Genomic DNA, 19,904 nt, shown 5'->3' on the forward strand with positions numbered 1-19,904 from the left:
GTTACAGTTTGTTCGAGCTGAGGTAAATTATATTGATATTCCCACGGAGGTGGTAGATGGTCTGCAACAGTTTATTGAAGTTTTCACCACCTATCTCACACACAATGTTGTACCTTCACTCTTTAATTAAGTTCTAATCAGTTCTTATAGTGGGACTGAGGGATGGCCAAAACTAGAAATTACTCGTGACCCCCTTCAAGGTATGCTGGATACTGCATTTCCACTGACTAACTTGGCATGACGTTTCACGGTCGAACCATTTACAGAAAGATGAAAGAACATGTGAAAGAACATGTCGGTCAGGGAATGCTATTCTGATATGTCAGATGAAGAGTTAGACCAGAAAGTCAGGGCCAATAAGGCAAGGATGCCCATTATGGGCTTTAGAGTGGTCAAAGGAAGTCTCCAAGTAATGGGCCATTGTGTACAATGGCGAAAAGTTAGGGAGTCTTTGCAATGTGTAATAGTGCAGGTATCATTACCACAATGATCCAACTTCGTTGCATTGCTCAGCGAAGATACTCTGTTCCTGCTCCCCTGTCTCTTGTCCACATTGATACAAATCCTAAATTGATAAGGTACTACGATGTATAATGTCTCCATCAAATCTAAGAGGTTATTATCTTTTTTACTCTTACTTATTCGTAGATGTCACAGATCCCTACGGAACTGTCATTACGTACCCCTGGTCGCTATAATTCCCTGTTGATTAGTAATTGTATAATTGTGTCTTTGTTCACCATGCTCTTGTTGATTTTTGTTACAATGTCCGTTAGTTCGCGTGAGTACCTGTGCTATGTTGTTTTGGCTTTCCTGCCATGTATATTGTGCAGATGATTACGGGTCTCGTCCAGTGTGATAATCATTTTGTGATTGTGTATTTATTCAAGGTACTCCTCATTCTTTTGTTTGGGTTTCTACCCTGTGTTTTGTATTATGTGTTTGTTTGGTCTTTGCCCCTGTGCCTTTACACGGCACCCTGTAATTTGGGGAATAGAACCCCCTATTACCATTCATATGCCTATTACCATTCCTGATCCTTCATACCGACGTGACAGTAGACACATTTTCAATGATGTATGAAATTGGAGTTGTTCTTCGTCAACTGGTAATACATAAATAATGAAGCAGGTTAATAGGTTAAACATTTCACTTTTATTTCCAATGCTTTTTTCAAGATACAAACTAGTAATCTTTGGTGGTAAAGATGGGTTTTCAAGGAAGGTAAGTATATTATTTTGTATGCATATCGCATATTTCTCATTACCTAATGAACAACCACAATACCAGTCTGGTGTTAAGCGTAGGCTACCTCTTGTAAAGATGTTCTATCTGGACACTTTGGAAGGAAGAAATTGATGGCTTTCAAGGTAAATATTGATATATTAGAATGAAAAAAATATTACCTGTATTATGCATATGCATCCTAACCACTAATAGTGGTCTCCACAAGTTTGTCCCTGACCTGTTTGAAGAGCTCCTTGGTCTTCATGGTGCCTCTTGCTGGGTGGTGCCCCTTGCTTTGTGGTGTTTCAGACTCTGGGGCCTTTCAGAACAGGTGTATATATACTGAGATCATGTAACAGATCATGAAACACTTAGATTGCATACAGGTGGACTTTATTTAACTAATTATGCGACATCTGAAGGTAATTGGTTGCACCAGATCTTTTGTAGGGTCTTCATAGCAAACGGGGTGAATACATGTGCACGCACCACTTTTCCATTTCAGTTTTTTCATTTTACTTCACCAATTTGGACTATTTATAGACTATTTATAAGCACTATTGTAACATCTTGTGGGGAGTAACTTTCTGTATAAAAACCTTTGCATTCTTCCTCATCAAACCTCCTAAGATTGCTTTCTGTGATGCATTGACATATTCTAAAAATGACATCTACTGCTTTAGATTGAATGGTCATTTCTCAGTTATCGTTCTCATATCTACAAAAAATAGAAAATGTTCTTTACTTTCAGGGTGCTGGCTGATCAAGGGGCCGAAAATGTAGATATTGCCAGATGTATGTTCACTGTCCGAGGAACAGGCCGTGGAAGCTTTATTGCTGGCATAAATGTCCATAACCAGAGGTAATTAAAACACTGTTCTGTGTTCTTTTTCTCTCCTCCTCTCTGCCTGTCTTGTTGTACGTGGAACCTGTCTCACATGCGTTAATTAAAAAACCTTTAAGATGTACAGCGGCGAACCTGACACCTCACCAGCTGTGGCATATCGGAATGCTCCAAACACCTGTGTCTGAGCCAGACTATGCAGAGGTATGTGTCTGTGTGATATGTTAATGGCTTTACAGATCTTCCTTTAAATGTATCTTCTCTAATACAGATTGTTTCTTTTGAGCATTCCAGATTTAGCAGGTGGAGGACCTGCTTTATCAGGAGGATAATTTGGAATCTGGAAACACTGACAAGGGGGTCATTGTGTCACGGGTGTTGTTGGAAGTAGACCAAGGTGCAGAGTGGTGAGAGTGAATTTGATTTAATTTAAATAAAATGTCACCAACAAAACAAGAAATAACAAAACAATCATGAAGCTTAACAGGCCTAAGTGCCACAACACCCTAACCCTAACCCTAACCCTAACCCTAACAAAGTTAACTACCCACACTGAAGGATGGAAAAAGGGCTACCTAAGGGCTACCTATGATTCCCAATCAGAGACAATGATAGACAGCTGTCCCTGATTAATTGGCAGACCCTAAAAACGCTGAACAAAACAAATTGTTGGAAGATATATAGATCATATAGATCATGCTCCAACAGGCGACCAAGCACCCTGCGCACCAGGGACACATGCTCGGCGCGTGTAGCGGAGTATATCAGAATATCATCGATATACACCACTACACCCTACCCGTGCAGGTCCCTGAAGATCTCATCTACAAATGATTGGAAGACTGATGGAGCATTCATCAACCCATATGGCATGACAAGGTACTCATAATGACCTGAGGTGGTGCTAAATGCCGTCTTCCACTCATCAGCCTTCCGAATGAACGCACTCCTGAGATCCAATTTTGTGAAGAAGCGTGCCCCGTGCATTTACTCAATAACCGTATTTATCAGAGGTAGCGGGTAACTATATTTCACCGTGATTTTATTTCGACCTCGATAATCAATGCACGGGTGTAAACCGCCATCCTTTCTTTTCACAAAAAAAGAAACTCAAAGAGATGGGTGAAATGGATGGCTGAATGTACCACTGATGCAGGGATTCAGAGACATACAAAATACTTATTTTCCACCATAATTTGCAAATAAATTCATTAAAAATCCTACAATGTGATTTTCTGCATTTTTTCTCATGTTGTCTGTCATAGTTGAAGTGTACCTACGAAGAAAATTACAGGCCTCTCTCATGTTTTTAAGTGGGAGAACTTGCACAATTGGTGGCTGACTAAATACTTTTTTGCCCCACTGTAAGTTTTCATGTACCGAATAAAAATATAAAGTTCAATGTGTTTTCATCACATTTTCAACTGATAGTTCTGTCACAAACTGTTGCGTTAAATAGCAAATGTGCCTACTCTACTCTTGGCACATACGCTCTAGACAACAGTTAGCTGAAACAGACCTTAACATCCATCACCCAATTACACAACAACCCAGGCATTGTGTGGTTGCAGTCATGCATGTCAGAGAGATGGGTGGGGAGACAAGTCAAACTTGCCATCTTTTCCAGGTCAGTTACACCTTTCATTATACGATTTATTGGGTGCCTGAAGCATATATTTATTTACTTATCTCTGACAATGACATGTTCTATCATGTTTCTGACTCTGAGCCATTTAGACATCCCTGAAATAATGGTTTCTCTTATGTCTTCTCTCATTTTATAAGAAAATAATTCTGACATTTCAGCACCAGTCTTCTTAATCCAAGTACAAGCTAAACTGAGGACGGTTGAACATAACCACTTGTGGAATGTTTTAACAGCAGTTGCAAGTGGTGAAGGTTGTGATTGATTGCCTGGCACAAAGGAGAGAAAGTTTCATCCCACATGGGTGTGTGGGAGGGACTGGTGGAAACTAGTGTTCACTTCTGATGTGAAAGACCTCTCCGTGACAACACTTATGAGCCACTCTAAGTCTTTCATTTCGAAGGGAATCAGCACCAGACTGATGTCATTGCCTAGATTCATGGCACTCTCTGGGTGCAGACGTGGTGTGTTGGCCATGCGCCTGACATTTTTCTCATACGAATCGTGCCACACATTTACTGTAGGACTACTGTATTTCTCAGACCATTATGACTATAATGTCCATTATTTAGGTACATTCAATGTACAAGTTGTAAGTGTAGTTTAGGTATACAATAGCTATACTAGGATATATTAGTGTATATTTGTCACGTTCTGACCTTTATTTCCTTTGTTTTGTCTTTATTTAGTATGGTCAGGGCGTGAGTTGGGGTGGGCAGTCTATGTTTGTTTTTCTATGTTTGGCTTCTGTTTCGGCCTAGTATGGTTCTCAATCAGAGGCAGGTGTTGTTAGTTGTCTCTGATTGAGAATCATACTTAGGTAGCCTGGGTTTCACTGTTGTTTTTTGGGGTGTTTGTTTCCTTGTGTGTGTTTGTCGTCACACGGTACTGTTTCGGTTTTTGTAGATTTCACGTTATCGTTTATTGTTTTTGTTCGAGTGTTCATTCGTCTTTATTAAAATTATTATGGACACTTACCACGCTGCATCTTGGTCCGATCCTTACTTCTCTTCAGACAAAGAGGAGATCTGCCGTTACAATATTGATATTAATTTGTTTCAAATGTATATTCAATACGCACCAGTCACTGAACTTGCACCACTTGAGGGTCTCTGTTGACATTGCTTTCGGATAGCAACATATGGATAGAATAGTTAAAGTGCTTATCAAACCATTCAGAGATGTTAGTCTGGGTTACACCGTGTCTGCAGGCCGTGTCTGGTAATAGATTCCGCTAGTGTGGTCCAACTGAGTATGTTCTCGACTTTGAATAAATACTGTTTATTGCAAACATCATACAGCAACAAACCAATAGGACAATGACCAATAGGCATTTCAGTATATAATATTTTTCTCAATATGAGCTGCATTGCTAGACCTCAAGCAGTTGATGAGTGTCCTGAGAATTGTTTTGGGGTGGAAATGTTGAGTCTTATGATTTTAGGTACGATGTACAACTACATGAATAGTTGATATTTCAATATCCAAAATAATAACTGTGATATGTATTTCCCGATGTGCAGAGATGATACCTATAGCTCCCTGTAAACAAGAAATTGTGAAAAATATAGTTTAGATCAAGAGTCATTTCTAAATTTAAAAAGTCAAAAATGCAATGGAAATAGATTGAACTTTAAATTGTCCTCCTCCCAGAGCGCCAAGAACCTTGGCGTGATCCTGGACAACACCCTGTCGTTCTCAACTAACATCAAGGCGGTGGCCCGTTCCTGTAGGTTCATGCTCTACAACATCCGCAGAGTACGACCCTGCCTCACACAGGAAGCGGCGCAGGTCCTAATCCAGGCACTTGTCATCTCCCGTCTGGATTACTGCAACTCGCTGTTGGCTGGGCTCCCTGCCTGTGCCATTAAACCCCTTCAACTCATCCAGAACGCCGCAGCCCGTCTGGTGTTCAACCTTCCCAAGTTCTCTCACGTCACCCCGCTCCTCCGTTCTCTCCACTGGCTTCCAGTTGAAGCTCGCATCCGCTACAAGACCATGGTGCTTGCCTACGGAGCTGTGAGGGGAACGGCACCTCAGTACCTCCAGGCTCTGATCAGGCCCTACACCCAAACAAGGGCACTGCGTTCATCCACCTCTGGCCTGCTCGCCTCCCTACCACTGAGGAAGTACAGCTCCCGCTCAGCCCAGTCAAAACTGTTCGCTGCCCTGGCCCCCCAATGGTGGAACAAACTCCCTCACGACGCCAGGACAGCGGAGTCAATCACCACCTTCCGGAGACACCTGAAACCCCACCTCTTTAAGGAATACCTAGGATAGGTTAAGTAATCCCTCTCACCCCACCCCCCCTAAGTTTTAGATGCACTATTGTTAAGTGACTGTCCCACTGGATGTCATAAGGTGAATGCACCAATTTGTAAGTCGCTCTGGATAAGAGCGTCTGCTAAATGACTTAAATGTAAATGTTAAATGTAAATGTATTTCCCGATGTGCAGAGATGATACCTATAGCTCCCTGTAAACAAGAAATTGTGAAAAATATAGTTTAGATCAAGAGTCATTTCTAAATTTAAAAAGTCAAAAATGCAATGGAAATAGATTGAACTTTAAATTTTTATTTGGTACATGAAAATGAAGTGAAAAGCTACATTTTGTGTGCATATGTCAACATGCACTGATTTTTAACTGCAAGAAGTCCATTTGGTGGAAACACCACTGGTGGGAAAACACACATATTTTCTGAATGCGGATTTCTTAATATTCACATGAGAATCTGTCACCAATTGGATGGAATATTCTAACACCTCATTTGACACTTAAAACTGTGGCTCAATTTCACTTGTGCTGATGTGAAGATAGAGTTCCACACCTTTTGTATTGTATTATTGTCTGTGTCATTAAATCATTCAGAAGAATTAGAAAGCTATTAAGAGCAAGTGAGTTGTGAATAGTGTTTTGTGAGTACAAAAAATTACTGGAGGTGACAACTGTCTAAGAGCAATGCATTCAAACCTTAACATACTGATTCTCCAATTACGTCCATAAAGCCCTTATTCTTGTGTTGAATTCCACTGAATTAAAGCTACAGTTATTGGGCGAGCTGACAAAATACACATAGAAATGTGAGTTATATATCTATCATTCTCATTGAAAGCAAGTATAAGAAGCGTTAGATCTGTTCAATGTGTGCTATTTCTATGCTACCCGTTCTAAAGTTTATTTTTTGCATCTTTTACTTTCGGTTTTGTACGCCGGCTTCAAATAGCTGAAAATACAATATTTTTGGTTGTGAAAAATATATTTTGCAGCAGTTTACATGGTACAATGATTTTCTATACAAAACTTACTTGTTTGGTTAAATAAACTGAAATTAGACAAATAATTATACATTTTAGCAACCAGGTTATGGTGGAGCGATTTCTGCATAGTGCATCTTTACATAAAGATTTGTTTGGAGTGCAAAAATCTTCACTCGAACATAAAAAAAAATGTAAATACTCAAAAGACATATAATTTCGTATTGATACCTCATAAGTTTATTTACATTCTTAAGGTCTTAACATTAAAATACAATGTCACCCTTTCAATACACCATTTTAACCATGCCTGATAACCCAACTTTAAAGTACATCCTTCAAACCATTTTAAAGGCTTCACAACGAAAAAATGGATACAACTATTTATTTTATATTTTCAACCAGGTTTGTACAACATGCAAAGCAAAAATAAAATGTATCATATGAAAATATAATGAATATTGAGATAGAACATGATGATTTACAAAGGAAAGTACTTCTAAGGAAGAAAAAAAAACAAGCAATTGTCTTGGGAAATATGAACACTGGTTCACGAGGCAACAATGTCATGTTTGTCATTTATTATCATGTCTTGTCCCTGTGCTCCCCATTCTATTCGTTTCCCTCTGCTGGTCTTATTAGGTTCTTTCCCTCTTTCTATCCCTCTCTCTCCCCCTCCCTCTCTCACTCTCTCGCTCTCTCTTCTCTCTATCGTTCCGTTCCTGCTCCCAGCTGTTCCTATTCCCCTAATCATCATTTAGTCTTCCCACACCTGTTCCCGATCCTTTCCCCTGATTAGAGTCCCTATTTCTTCCTTTGTGTTCCGTTCCTGTCCTGTCGGTTCCTTGTTTAGAATTCACCGTGCTGTGATTGTGTATCGCCCTGTCCTGTCGTGTTTTTGCCTTCATCAGATGCTGCGTGTGAGCAGGTGTCTCTGTCAGCTACGGCCTGCGCCTACCCGAAGCGACCTGCAGTCTGTGGCCGCTTCTCCTGTTATTCCCCTCTACAGACTAGAGGATTTCTGTTATTCCCTGTTTGGACATTTCCTGTTAAGGATTCAGGATTTGTCGTTTTCTGTTTGGACTTGAATAAACTCTGTTTCTGTTAAGTCGCTTTTGGGTCCTCTTTCACCTGCATGACAGAAATTCCTTGGTCGGTTCCTTCTGTCATGCAGGTGAAAGAGGACCCAAAAGCGACTTAACAGAAACAGAGTTTATTCAAGTCCAAACAGAAAACGACAAATCCTGAATCCTTAACAGGAAATGTCCAAACAGGGAATAACAGAAATCCTCTAGTCTGTAGAGGGGAATAACAGGAGAAGCGGCCACAGACTGCAGGTCGCTTCGGGTAGGCGCAGGCCGTAGCTGACAGAGACACCTGCTCACACGCAGCATCTGATGAAGGCAAAAACACGACAGGACAGGGCGATACACAATCACAGCACGGTGAATTCTAAACAAGGAACCGACAGGACAGGAACGGAACACAAAGGAAGAAATAGGGACTCTAATCAGGGGAAAGGATCGGGAACAGGTGTGGGAAGACTAAATGATGATTAGGGGAATAGGAACAGCTGGGAGCAGGAACGGAACGATAGAGAGAAGAGAGAGCGAGAGAGTGAGAGAGGGAGGGGGAGAGAGAGGGATAGAAAGAGGGAAAGAACCTAATAAGACCAGCAGAGGGAAACGAATAGAATGGGGAGCACAGGGACAAGACATGATAATAAATGACAAACATGACAAACAAGTGACGAAGCTAAAATATATTTTCAAAATATGTAGAATACAGTCAGTAAAGATTGTCTTATACATTTCAAAACTGAATCATTTTTGTGATAAACATTTATTTAAATCTTAGCCTTGTACAAATGTTCTTAGTTGAATCTAGTGAAATAAAAGGGTGTTGATGCGGTATGAAAATATTAAGAACATTTGTATGACTGCCATGAATTTGGGAAATACCTGATGATAACCATATTATTTTTCCAGTTCTGAATCACTCAATTTACAGTATTATTCACACCTTGTAGTCTGTGAAACCCTTTCATGCATTGAATATGCAGGCACTAACAAAAACATTACAACACAGCAATTGTGATTCATGTGGTGGTGGTTAGGGCTGTTACCATATTAGATCAGATATATTAGTAGGCAGGTGTAGGGTAGAAGCAAGGCAGTACAATGAGAGAGTTATTTGTTAATAATTATCTGAAAAATAAAAAGGCTAAACTGAATTATGTAAACGTATCTCGGTGTAGTCTTAAGTGTTAACGCTAACGTTTATTTCAGCTAAGTTCTTCGTTTTGACTTGACGGTCTCAGGAAAACATAGGCTTCAACAAAATGAAGAAAAAAATACTTGAATAATACAGAATTGATTTAAGATTTGTGTCTGGCAAAACGATTTCTGCTGAGAAGTTATTGCAGCTTGAGATGAGACCAGGGGTGTCCAATGGTGTTTCATGGTGATGTGAGGCATCTTTTACTTCAAGTGTGTTGGTCCATGTTTTATTATGTTGGGATTGCCATCCTTGGAATGCTCTCTCCAGAAGGATGCTTAACTGTATAAAGACTGCATAGTTTTAACTGTTTGATAGTCCCTTGTATATCACAAGCAGGGGATAGGTATAATCCAGACATTGGCACAGTATTAGGGACAGTACAGCAGAGATAAGAAAAGATTTTGAGGCTTGGTTTTCTTGAAGCATTTGCTCCAGTGTTATAATAAATCATTGTTTTGTGACTATTTACTCTGCTCTGCAGATTGGAAGTTTTGTATCTATTTCTAGATATTCTAAATGTCCTCCTACCAAATAGTTTAACAGCTTTCACATCTAATTTGGTTTGCTATAAAAATGGATGCTTTAACCAAGATACTTTCTTTGATGGAATTTAATAGAATCCAAATATAATTTTAACCCAAGTCAGAAAAGGTTAATTACAATTAATAACAAGCTGACTTAAAAATATAACATTTTCAATATGTCTAATATTGAAAAGGTTATTAGCAATATCATTATAGTTGCTAAAAATAAAAAGATAGTTTGAATACAGTCAGCTCTTCTGTATTTAAGCATATAAATAATGCAACAAAAATGGACTTCTCAGACACAATACAAAAGAGAGCAACCTAAAATGTACTTTGAAAATGTAAAACTGAATCAAATTTTGACCAAATTAACTTAAAGCCAGCAAAAATAATTACAATATATTGCTGAAAAGCCCCATAATAACCACATGCAGAGCAGAATAAAGGTCGACTATTTTTCTAATAAGAATTAGGCAACTGGTTGGTTTGGTTTGGTTTGTATTGTGGTAAAACTTCTCTCTTCAGAATTGCAGTTCCTGCCCATTGCTAATGATGTCAGGGCCTGTGCTAGCGCATCCATGCTAAATCCGCTGTGTGATCCTGCATCATATCTGCGCCCATAGCTTGTGGAGCTGAAGGATGAGGAAGATAAATTAGTGGAGAAGCCAGAGCCTGTGGCATCAAAGCTCCCTCGTCTGGAGCCTGACCTGGAGCCCGTTCTTGAGTCGGGCTGGGAACCGGATGCTGACCCAGAACTGCTAACACTGTAAAGGCCTTTACTTGACTGAGAAGACCCTTCCAACAGACGCAGACCAGAACCCTCCTCAATCATGCTTCTATCCATGGCATCCTTGTATGAGATCTTAAGCTTTGTCTTGGGGCAGGTGAGGTATTTGGAGTATCGACTGATATCCCGTAGCTTCTGTGCAGTACGTGCATCTAGGGTGCCCTTGTTGATAGCAACATCCAGTGGAACTCTGCCATTGACATCTGGTTCGATCAAACCACCAGTTAGATATTGTACTTCTAGGAATCTCTGTCCCGCTTCATAATACAACCACCCCTTTTTTAATGCTTGTGCAGCAGACATTTTTGTTTTGGTTCGGGGATCCTCAAATCCATTGAAGGCCTTCTGTGCCAGGTTGATTCGGTCAACCATGATCTTATCCACAAGTCCCATGTTCACTGCATCTGCAACTGAGAATTTCTCTCCAGTATTTGGATCAATGCCACCAGTGCCTGAGCCTCCAGCAATCTTTGACCTGTGATATTGTCCACAAGATTTCTGTGCATGGCTTCTGTCACTGACACCTTATCCAATGTGTCAGTATCTAGTATTCCAGCCACAGGGCCCGATTCTTCTGTTGGGTCATTCCATATTGTTGCTGGGGGTTTGATAGAGGGGGCTGAACTATTGGAGTAAGATGATGCGGACCCAAAGGAGGATGACCTAGATCTGGTGCCACTTACGTTTCCGGACAGCATGTCCGCAAACTCTGTGATGGACAGAGTGCCAGCACGGTACTGATCCAGAGCAGGCTGGTCAATGAGGCCTTTTGTGGTGGCATCATCAATATCATACTGTTGGCCAGACCTTCTATCAATGATCATGGACTTCACAACACCATCAGATGAGGATATAGTAATCTCCTCCCACTCACACTCCTGCTCTGCAAGCTCCATGTAGGTCTGGTGATCAATAAGTCCTTTGTGATATGCCTCATAAACAGACATCTCTTTGCCTGTCTCTGGGTCAACAATGACTACTCTACGTTTACGCACAGACGATTTGGAGGATGTCTTCCTCTCACGTTTCTTTTCTTTTAACAGCAAAAGTGCAAGTCCAGTTTCCGGGTCAATCAGGCATCGCTCCATCAGCTGCAGGTAAGGGAGGTTCTCCTCAGTGTTAGGGTCAAAGAAGCCTTTAGTGTCATCAGATGGGTCTGTAAGAATGCCATTCATCTCCTCATCAAACAGACCACGTGTGTAGGCCATCTCAACTGGCAAGCGGTGACTCTCTTCTGGATCAACGATCCCACCAGTGGCAATTTGGGCTTCCAATAGTCGAATGCCATGGTCTTTCAGAATGAGACCCTTTTTCATAGCCTGGAATAGAGAGATGTTCTTGCCAGAGTACGGATCCTTGTAGCCTGTAACGGCACGCTCAGCAGAGATGAGCTTGTCTTTGAACTCTGAACCAATGACTCCCATTTTAACAGCTTCACCAACATTCAGCTTCAGGTTCTGTATTGGGTCAATTATATATCCTGTTGCTGCTTGAGCCTCAAGAAGTTCAAAGGCTGTCCCGGGTCTTATCATGTTCTTTTTCATTGCTTGGTAGATTGACAGACGATCTTTGCTAGATTCTACATATACTCCGGCAATGCAGCTTGTGCCCTCAAGGTACTTCTTCACTTCTCTGCTGACCTCTTCCACTGAGATAAGGCCTTCAGTGAGATTATTGTATGTCTTTTGGTCAATAATCTGTGAACAAAGCAGCTCATCCAAGGTAACTTACTTTCTGAGACCCTTGAAAAGCAACCTTCTGTCTTCCATCGAAAGTAATCGCAGACCACTCTCTTTATCAACTTTGCATCTCTTCAGCAGTTGGGCATAAGTCTGTCTCTCCTCTGTGGTTGGATCAACATAACCTTGTATATCACAATTTGGATCAGTGATCCTGTCAAATGTTTCCTTATTGATGTACCCGCGTTGCATGGCAACATCTGTGGGAAGGTGGAAGTAGTATTCTGGATCCATAAGGCCTCCAGTGGAAGCCTGGGCTTCAAGGAGCCTCAGTGCATAATCCTCAGGAACAAGGTATTTTTTCATTGCTTGGAAGAGAGATATTACTTTTCCACTGTAAGGATCCTTGTAGCCAGTGACTGCCCTCTCGGCAGAAAGAAGTTTGTCATGGATTTCAGGGCCGACTATCCCTTTGCGCACAGCCTCGTCAACAGTTAGCAATTCATCTTTCACAGGGTCAATTATGAATCCTGTTGCTGCTTGGGCCTCCAGGAGACTGATAGCAACATCAGGCTTAATGAGACCTCTCTTCAATGCCTGGTAAATACTGACCTTAGAGGGGGAGTCTGAGAGGATTCCAGCAATACTGCCAGTGCCAAACAGATACTGCTTTACAGATGGCATTTCCATAACCTCACGGATAGTTTTCTTCTCTTGCTTCAACAGATTGTATGTTTGAAGATCGATAATGCGAGAACTGTAGAGCTCCTCAATAGTGACTCTTCGTCTGATCACGTCACAGAACATGCTCTGCTCTACTTTCAGTATGTCCCTTTGTTCAATGATTTCAATGACGATGATGATCATTCTCTCCTTTGTGATTTGCCCACGGCGATACTGTTCCAGGAGCCTTAGCTTTTCCTCATCAGGGAGCAGGTTTGACATCATGACATCCCATAGGGTCATTACCTTCCCTCCATAGGTCTGATGAGGGATATCCACTTGACTGTTAGTCAAGTATGTCTGTGCCTGTTCTTCTGTGTATACGTAGGACTTATCCACTGGACTTTGAGCTTCAGCTTTTGATAGTGGCAGGAAGCACAGACCAGTATCTGGATCCCTTATGCATTTCTCTTGCAGTTGTTTATATGTGTAACTTTCATTAGTGTTGGGGTCAACGAAGGCTTTGATATCCCCTGATGGGTCAGTAAAGGTCTTAGCCATCTGCTTATTGAAATAGCCACGTTGGAAGGCCACATCATTTGGGACACGGTGACTGCTGACTGGGTCAATAATCCCTCCTGTGGCCATCTGAGCTTCCAAAAGGGGAATGGCATGTTCTCGTAGCACAAGCTCCTTCTTCATGGCTTGGAAGAGGGAAATAATGTTGCCTGTGTATGGATCTCTGAAACCAGTCACTGCTTTCTCAGCTGAAAGAAGTTTCTCGTGAACCTCAGGACCAACAACTCCTGCTTTCACAGCATCATCCACAGTGTACCGCTGGTTTTTGACAGGATCGAGAATGAAACCAGTTGCTGCTTGTACCTCGAGTAATGCAAGACCTGTATTTTGTCTCAATATATTCTTCCTCATTGCTTGATAAATGCTAACCTTTTTCTTTGAGTCACCCATATAGATGCCTGCAATCTGTCCATCTGTTCCTTGCAAGTATTTCCTGACTGCGTCCATGTCACTGATTTCTTTCGGTTTCTTTTCGCCCTGTTGGAGTTGATCATATGTAGCTTCATCAATTATTTTGGATTCAAACAATGAGTTGGCAGTGACAGGTGCTCTAAGACCTTCAAAGCTGGCCTGTTCTTTTTCCTGTTTCCTGGTCTCCTTTTTATCAACCATTGTGACAAGGATTGTAATAATGTGTTCAATAGTCACTGTTCCAGTTCTGTACTGTTGAATTACCTCGATTCTTTGTTCCTCTGTAATATATTAAGAGTTTATGATCTCCCAAATAGTGACTTTCCTTCCTTTGAAAGGTCCATACTGCAGCTCCATTGTTGCCTGATTCAAGGCATCTTTGATCTGGAGCTCAGTGTATTGATGATCCTCTTTTGACTTTTGTTTCTCTTTTGACTTTTGAATTGCATTCTCTGAGAGCGGAAGAAATGGAAAACCAGTCTCTTTGTCAGTGACACATTTTTTCATGAGTTGTACATAAGATGCATTCTCCCACATGTTAGGATCAAAGAATACTTTAGTTTCATCAGTGTGGTTGCTCAAGGTCTTGTTAATTTCTTCTTCAAAATATCCACGTTTACAGGCAACATCATGTGGGATGCGATAACTTTTGACTGGATCAATTATACCTCCAGTTGCAAGCTGAGCCTCTAGCAGACGGATACCCTGGTCTTTCTTAATAAGGTCTTTCAACATTGCCTGAAATATGGATACATTCTTTCCAGTGTAGGGATCTTTGTAGCCATTAACAGCTCTCTCTGCAGACAGAAGTTTTTCATGCATCTCTGGGCCAACAAGACCTGATTTAACAGCCTCATCCACAGTGAGCTTCTGATTTTTGACAGGGTCAATTATAAATCCAGTCCCAGCTTGAGCCTCAAGAAGAGTCAATGCAGTCTCGGGAGAGAGCATCTGTTTCTTTACAGCTTGATAGAATGGTATTTTCTCCTTGGTTGACTCAACGATCACTCCAGCAATGCTAGGTGTTCCTCTTAAGGCTTTCTTAACACACTCCATCTCAGAGATTTCAATGACAGTTGTTTTGCCATTATGCAATTTGTTGAACAAGTCTTTATTGATGATCTTTGATTCTAGAAGTTCAGCTGCAGTGACAGGAGTCCTCAGACCATCAAACACAATTTCATTCTTCTTCGCTTTGTCTTCCACAACACTAATGACAATTTTGATACATTTTTCCATTGTGATTTTTCCAGTCTTATACTGATGAATCAGATCCTTCCTCTGTAGCTCTGTAAAATACTCTGAGTTAATGATTTCCCAAATGGTCACAGTCTTTCCTTGGAATCTTCCAACTAGAACAGAGATATTTGCTTTAGTGAGTACATCTTTAGTCTCTTCAGTTGTGTAGGTCTTGTCACTTTGTGCAGCGTTCTCTGTGATTGGTAACACAAGTAGGCCTGTCTCTGCATCTGATGTGCACCTCTCCAATAGTTGCTGATAAGTGAGGCTCTCCTGAGTGCTTGGGTCAAGGAATAACTTTGAGTCAGCAGTAGGGTTTGATAAAGTTCTGTTCATCTCAGAATCCAATTGGCCCTGCTTATAGGCTGTCTGGAGTGGTACACGGTGACTATTGACAGGGTCAATTATTCCACCAGTTGCAATCTGAGCATCCAGAAGTCTAACGGCCTGGTCTTGTTCAATCAAACCCTTTTTCATTGCCTCAAAGAGTGAGATTTTGTCTCCAGTATAAGGATCTTTGTAACCAGTAGCTGCTTTTTCTGCAGAAAGCATTTTGATATGGAGTTCTGGACCTATTAATTCCTCCTTTACAGCTTCATCCACAGAGAGCATTCTGTTTTTCACTGGATCAATGAGGTACCCAGATGCTGCCTGAGCTTCAAGAAGCATTGGGGCAGCACCAGGAGAAAGTTTATTCTCTTTCATGGCCTGATACACACTCATTTTCTGCTTGGCTGGGGTCAAGACTCCGCCAACACTATTCTTGCCTTTGAGACATTTCACTTTCTCGGTCTTGCTCAGGTCTTGCACTGTGGTTTTCCCTGTTTTCAGCTTGTCAAAGTCCATTTTGTTCATTATACCAATGTCATGGAGCCTGCTGGCGGGAACCTTGTCCCTAATCCCATCAAAAGCAAATGGTGAATCTTTGTTTGTTTTTGCACCATCTACTACTTCAGACCCATTGAATACTTTATTTGTAGTCCCCACCATTGTCATTGCAATTAGCTGGTCTCCAGGGACCTCCTCAGTTTGAATCTCCCTTTCTTTAGTGTGGGGTGTTACTGATTTTGTAGGTGTAGAAAGTTGCTGCAGCTTCTCACGAAGCTTTTTATTCTCCTCACCCAACAAATTCTCTTGTTTAAGCCTTTTATTTTCGAGATCCTGCATCTCTTTCTGCTTATTGCACATCTCCTCCTCAGCATCCTTCTGCTTTTTCAAAACGGCATCCATGGTAGCCTGGAGTTTCTTCTTCTCCTGTTCCATCTGCTTCATTTGATGATCCTGCTCATCTTTGAGGGCTTTGGCCTTCTTAACCTCATCTTCAAACTGTTTCTCAAGCTTATTTCTCTCTTCCTCAATGAGCTTTTCTTTTTTCAGCAACATTTGTTTTTCTGTCAGGATAGTCTGCTCAATAATGATCTTTTCCTTTTTAATTTGTTTTTGTTGGGCATTGGCCATCTAATTTGGAGAGAAACAAATAAAGATAAAATTAATACAACTTTAAAGACATTTTTGCACATGATTATGATTATAGTTAACTGCTACATAATATAATCAAAATATTAATATATAAATATGATATATTATATACGACATGTAATATTCTGAAATGTATTTGAAATCGGTTTCATTTGAAATGCATTTGCTAGAAAATACAATTTAATTTACAAAACGCTGCAACATTCAGTTCATGAGCTGGACACTTAGTATTGATGACAGTCTCTCCAATTCACGTGAATAGGACATTTGGATCTCCTTTATGTGTTAGTGTTTTTGAGAAGCTTATGGTTATTTGCAAATGGATTTTCACAAGATTATTTGACATTGCACAATACCTCTTTAGACTTAGTCTGTAGATCTGCAGCCTCTTTTTGTAATTTCTCCTTTTCTTTCTCAAGGTCAGCTATGGTTTTACATAAATCATCAGACTGTTTTCTTCTCTGTAATCTCTGCCCCTCCAGTTCATCTACAATTACTTTTTCTGAAGCATTTTGCTCTTTCTCTTGGAGACAAACTCTTATCTCATCAGCTTGTTTCTTGAATTTCATGGCCTCCTCCTCTGCTTTGGACTGAGCATCACTGAGCTGTGTCACCCTAAGCTTCAATTTCTCTGCTTCTGCAGTTGTTTCACGCTGCCTCTTGCGCTCAGCCTCTAGAGATTTTTGGAAGCCCTTTGTCTCCTCATCAAGACACTGCTGCATTTGCTGCTTGTCCTCCAGCAGTTTTTGGGCCTGCTCCTGAGCTTTGTCCTTTTGTTTCTGGAACTTCTCTGCCTCAGCTTTCAGTTTAGTTGCTTCTTGGATAGCCTGCATATTCTCCTTCAGCATTTTGTCAGCAAGAGCCCTCTGTTTGGCAAGCTCGGACTCTGCAATCTGTCTCTCTTGGGCTGCCTCCTGAGCTTCTAAGCTTAGCCTGGCAGCATCCTCTGCTAACTTCTTCATGTTCTCGGCTTCCTCTTCCAGGAATTTCTGAGCATTAGCTTTGTCTTTATTCATGAGACTCTGATTCTCATTCTCAATTCTAAGCTTAAGTTTGACCAGCTCCTCCATCTGGACCTTGACCTTAAATAGCTCATCCTCAACTTTAACTTTCTGCTTGACAGCATTGCTAACTTCATCCTTTTGGCGCTGAAGCTCCTCATCTAAAACATATTTCTGCTTATCAGTCTCATCCAGTCGCATTTTTACCTTTGCTAGCTCCTGCTCAACTTGTGTCTTCTGCTTCAATGTTTGTTGAGCTAGCTCTTTGTGCCTGGCCTTCTCTGCGTCTGCCTGCTGCTTCTGTTTCAGAGCAAGCCTCAGCTTCTGCTCGCTTTGCAGCCTCCTGCTCTGCTTCCTTCTTCAGTCTCTCAGCATCCCCCTGAGCCTTGGCCTGTTTGGCAGCCTCAGCTTCAGCTGCCTTCTTCTGTTTCTCAGCATTCTCTGCTTTTTTGACGAAGTAAAGCAGCCTCTTTCTCAGCTTTCTCCTTGGCCTTCTCAGCTTCTTGTGCAAGTTTCTTAGCTATGTCAAACTCCTCTTTGAGCTTGGCCTGGGAAAGATTGTCCTCTTTCTGCTTGACCAGAACATCCTGTGCTCTCTTTTCTGCATCACTACATTTCTGTGCAGCCTCTTTGGCTAGAATAATCTGTCTCTCTGTTTCTTTGTCAGCATTGTCCTTCAGCTTGTTAGCATCGGCAGCAATCGTTTTGAGGCGCTCAACTTCTTTCTGAGCTACATGGCATTGTTGCGCTGCTTCTTCCTCTGCAGCAGTGATCTTTTTAACTTTCTCTTCAGCTTGCTTTCTTTTATTCTCCTCCTCTAAAGCAAGATTTCTGAGTTTCTCTGCCTCTTCCTCAGCCTTGACTCTGTTCTTATGCGTCTCATCTGCAATGCCTTTAAGCTTGTTCAACTCCAACTCAAGATCCAACTTGCCTGTTGATGTCGTCTCAAAGTTTAGTTTTAGGATGCAAATCTCCTCCTCGACCACCCTCCTCTGCTTAAGAGTTTCCTCTACAATCTTCTTTCTCTCCAATTCAGAATCAGAAGTCTTCATAAGCTGGGTGATCTTTTCATCAATGTCTTGCTTGTGCTGTTTTGCTTGGTCTTCTAAGACCTTTCTCTGATAACCCTCATCTTCGGCTTTTCTCCTAAGTCTCTCATTTTCTGCCTCTTTATCCTTCAGGGCAATCTCAGCTTCAGTTTTCAGGCCAGTTGCTTCATTAATGGCTGCCAGTTTTTCCTTGAGTATCTTCTCAGCCTCTGCTCTTTGCTGAGTGTCATGTTTTGTCATATATTGTCATGTCTTGTCTTTGTGCTTTCCCTGCTGTTCGTTTCCCCCTGCTGGTCTTATTAGGTTTGTTCTCTCTTTCTCTCCCTCTCTCGCTCTCTCTCTCTATCGTTCCGTTCCTGCTCCCAGCTGTTCCTCATTCTCCCTACTACCTCATTTACTCTTTTCACACTTGTCCCCTATTTTGCCCTCTGATTATAGTCACTATTTCTCCCTCTGTTTTCCGCTTCTGTCCTTGTCGGATCCTTGTATGATGTTCGCTGTTCTGTGTCCTGGTCTCGCCCTGTCGTGTTTTGTCTTCTTCAGATGCTGCGTGTGAGCAGGTGTCTTAGTCTGCTACGGTCGGTGCCTTCCCTAAGCAACCTGCAGTCTATGGTCGAGTCTCCAGTCAGTCCTCGCTACTACGAGTGGATTTAAGTTTTTCCTGTTTTGTTTTCTCCTTGTTATATCCGGATTTAAGTTTTTCCTGTTTTGTTTTCTCCTTGTTATATCCAGGATTATTACTTTTGTCTTATACTGGAATAAAGACTCTGTTTTCGTTAAGTCGCTTTTGGGTCCTCATTCACCAGCATAACAGAAGGATCCGACCAAGAATGGACCCAGCGACTATGGATTCTCTCTACTCTACTCTCGAGTTCCAGGGAGCGATGCTCGGCAGACACGAGCAGGAATTGTCTGCTGCTCGGCATGCCGTTGAGACCCTGGCCGCTCAGGTCGCCGACCTCTCAGGACAGTATCAGTCTTCGTCTCGTGCCACCAGCTACTTCCTGGTCTTCCGAGTCTCCGGAACCTAGGGTTAATAACCCACCATGTTACTCTGGGCAGCCCACTGAGTGCCGCTCCTTTCTCACCCAGTGTGATATTGTGTTCTCTCTCCAGCCCAACACATACTCAAGAGAGAGAGCTCGGATTGCCTACGTCATATCACTCCTTACTGGTCGGGCTCGGCAGTGGGGCACAGCTATCTGGGAGGCAAGCGCTGAGTGTACTAACGATTATCT

The 19,904-nt window shown here is 41.6% G+C and overlaps 1 pseudogene; it reads right to left on the reverse strand.

The window, feature by feature from the left end:
• Positions 1-8,631: 8,631 nt before the first annotated feature.
• Positions 8,632-19,904, reverse strand: part of LOC124044395 — a 117,464-nt pseudogene continuing 106,191 nt past the window's right edge.

This window comes from Oncorhynchus gorbuscha, linkage group LG09 (genome assembly GCF_021184085.1).
Source record: "Oncorhynchus gorbuscha isolate QuinsamMale2020 ecotype Even-year linkage group LG09, OgorEven_v1.0, whole genome shotgun sequence".
NCBI lineage: Eukaryota > Metazoa > Chordata > Actinopteri > Salmoniformes > Salmonidae > Oncorhynchus > Oncorhynchus gorbuscha.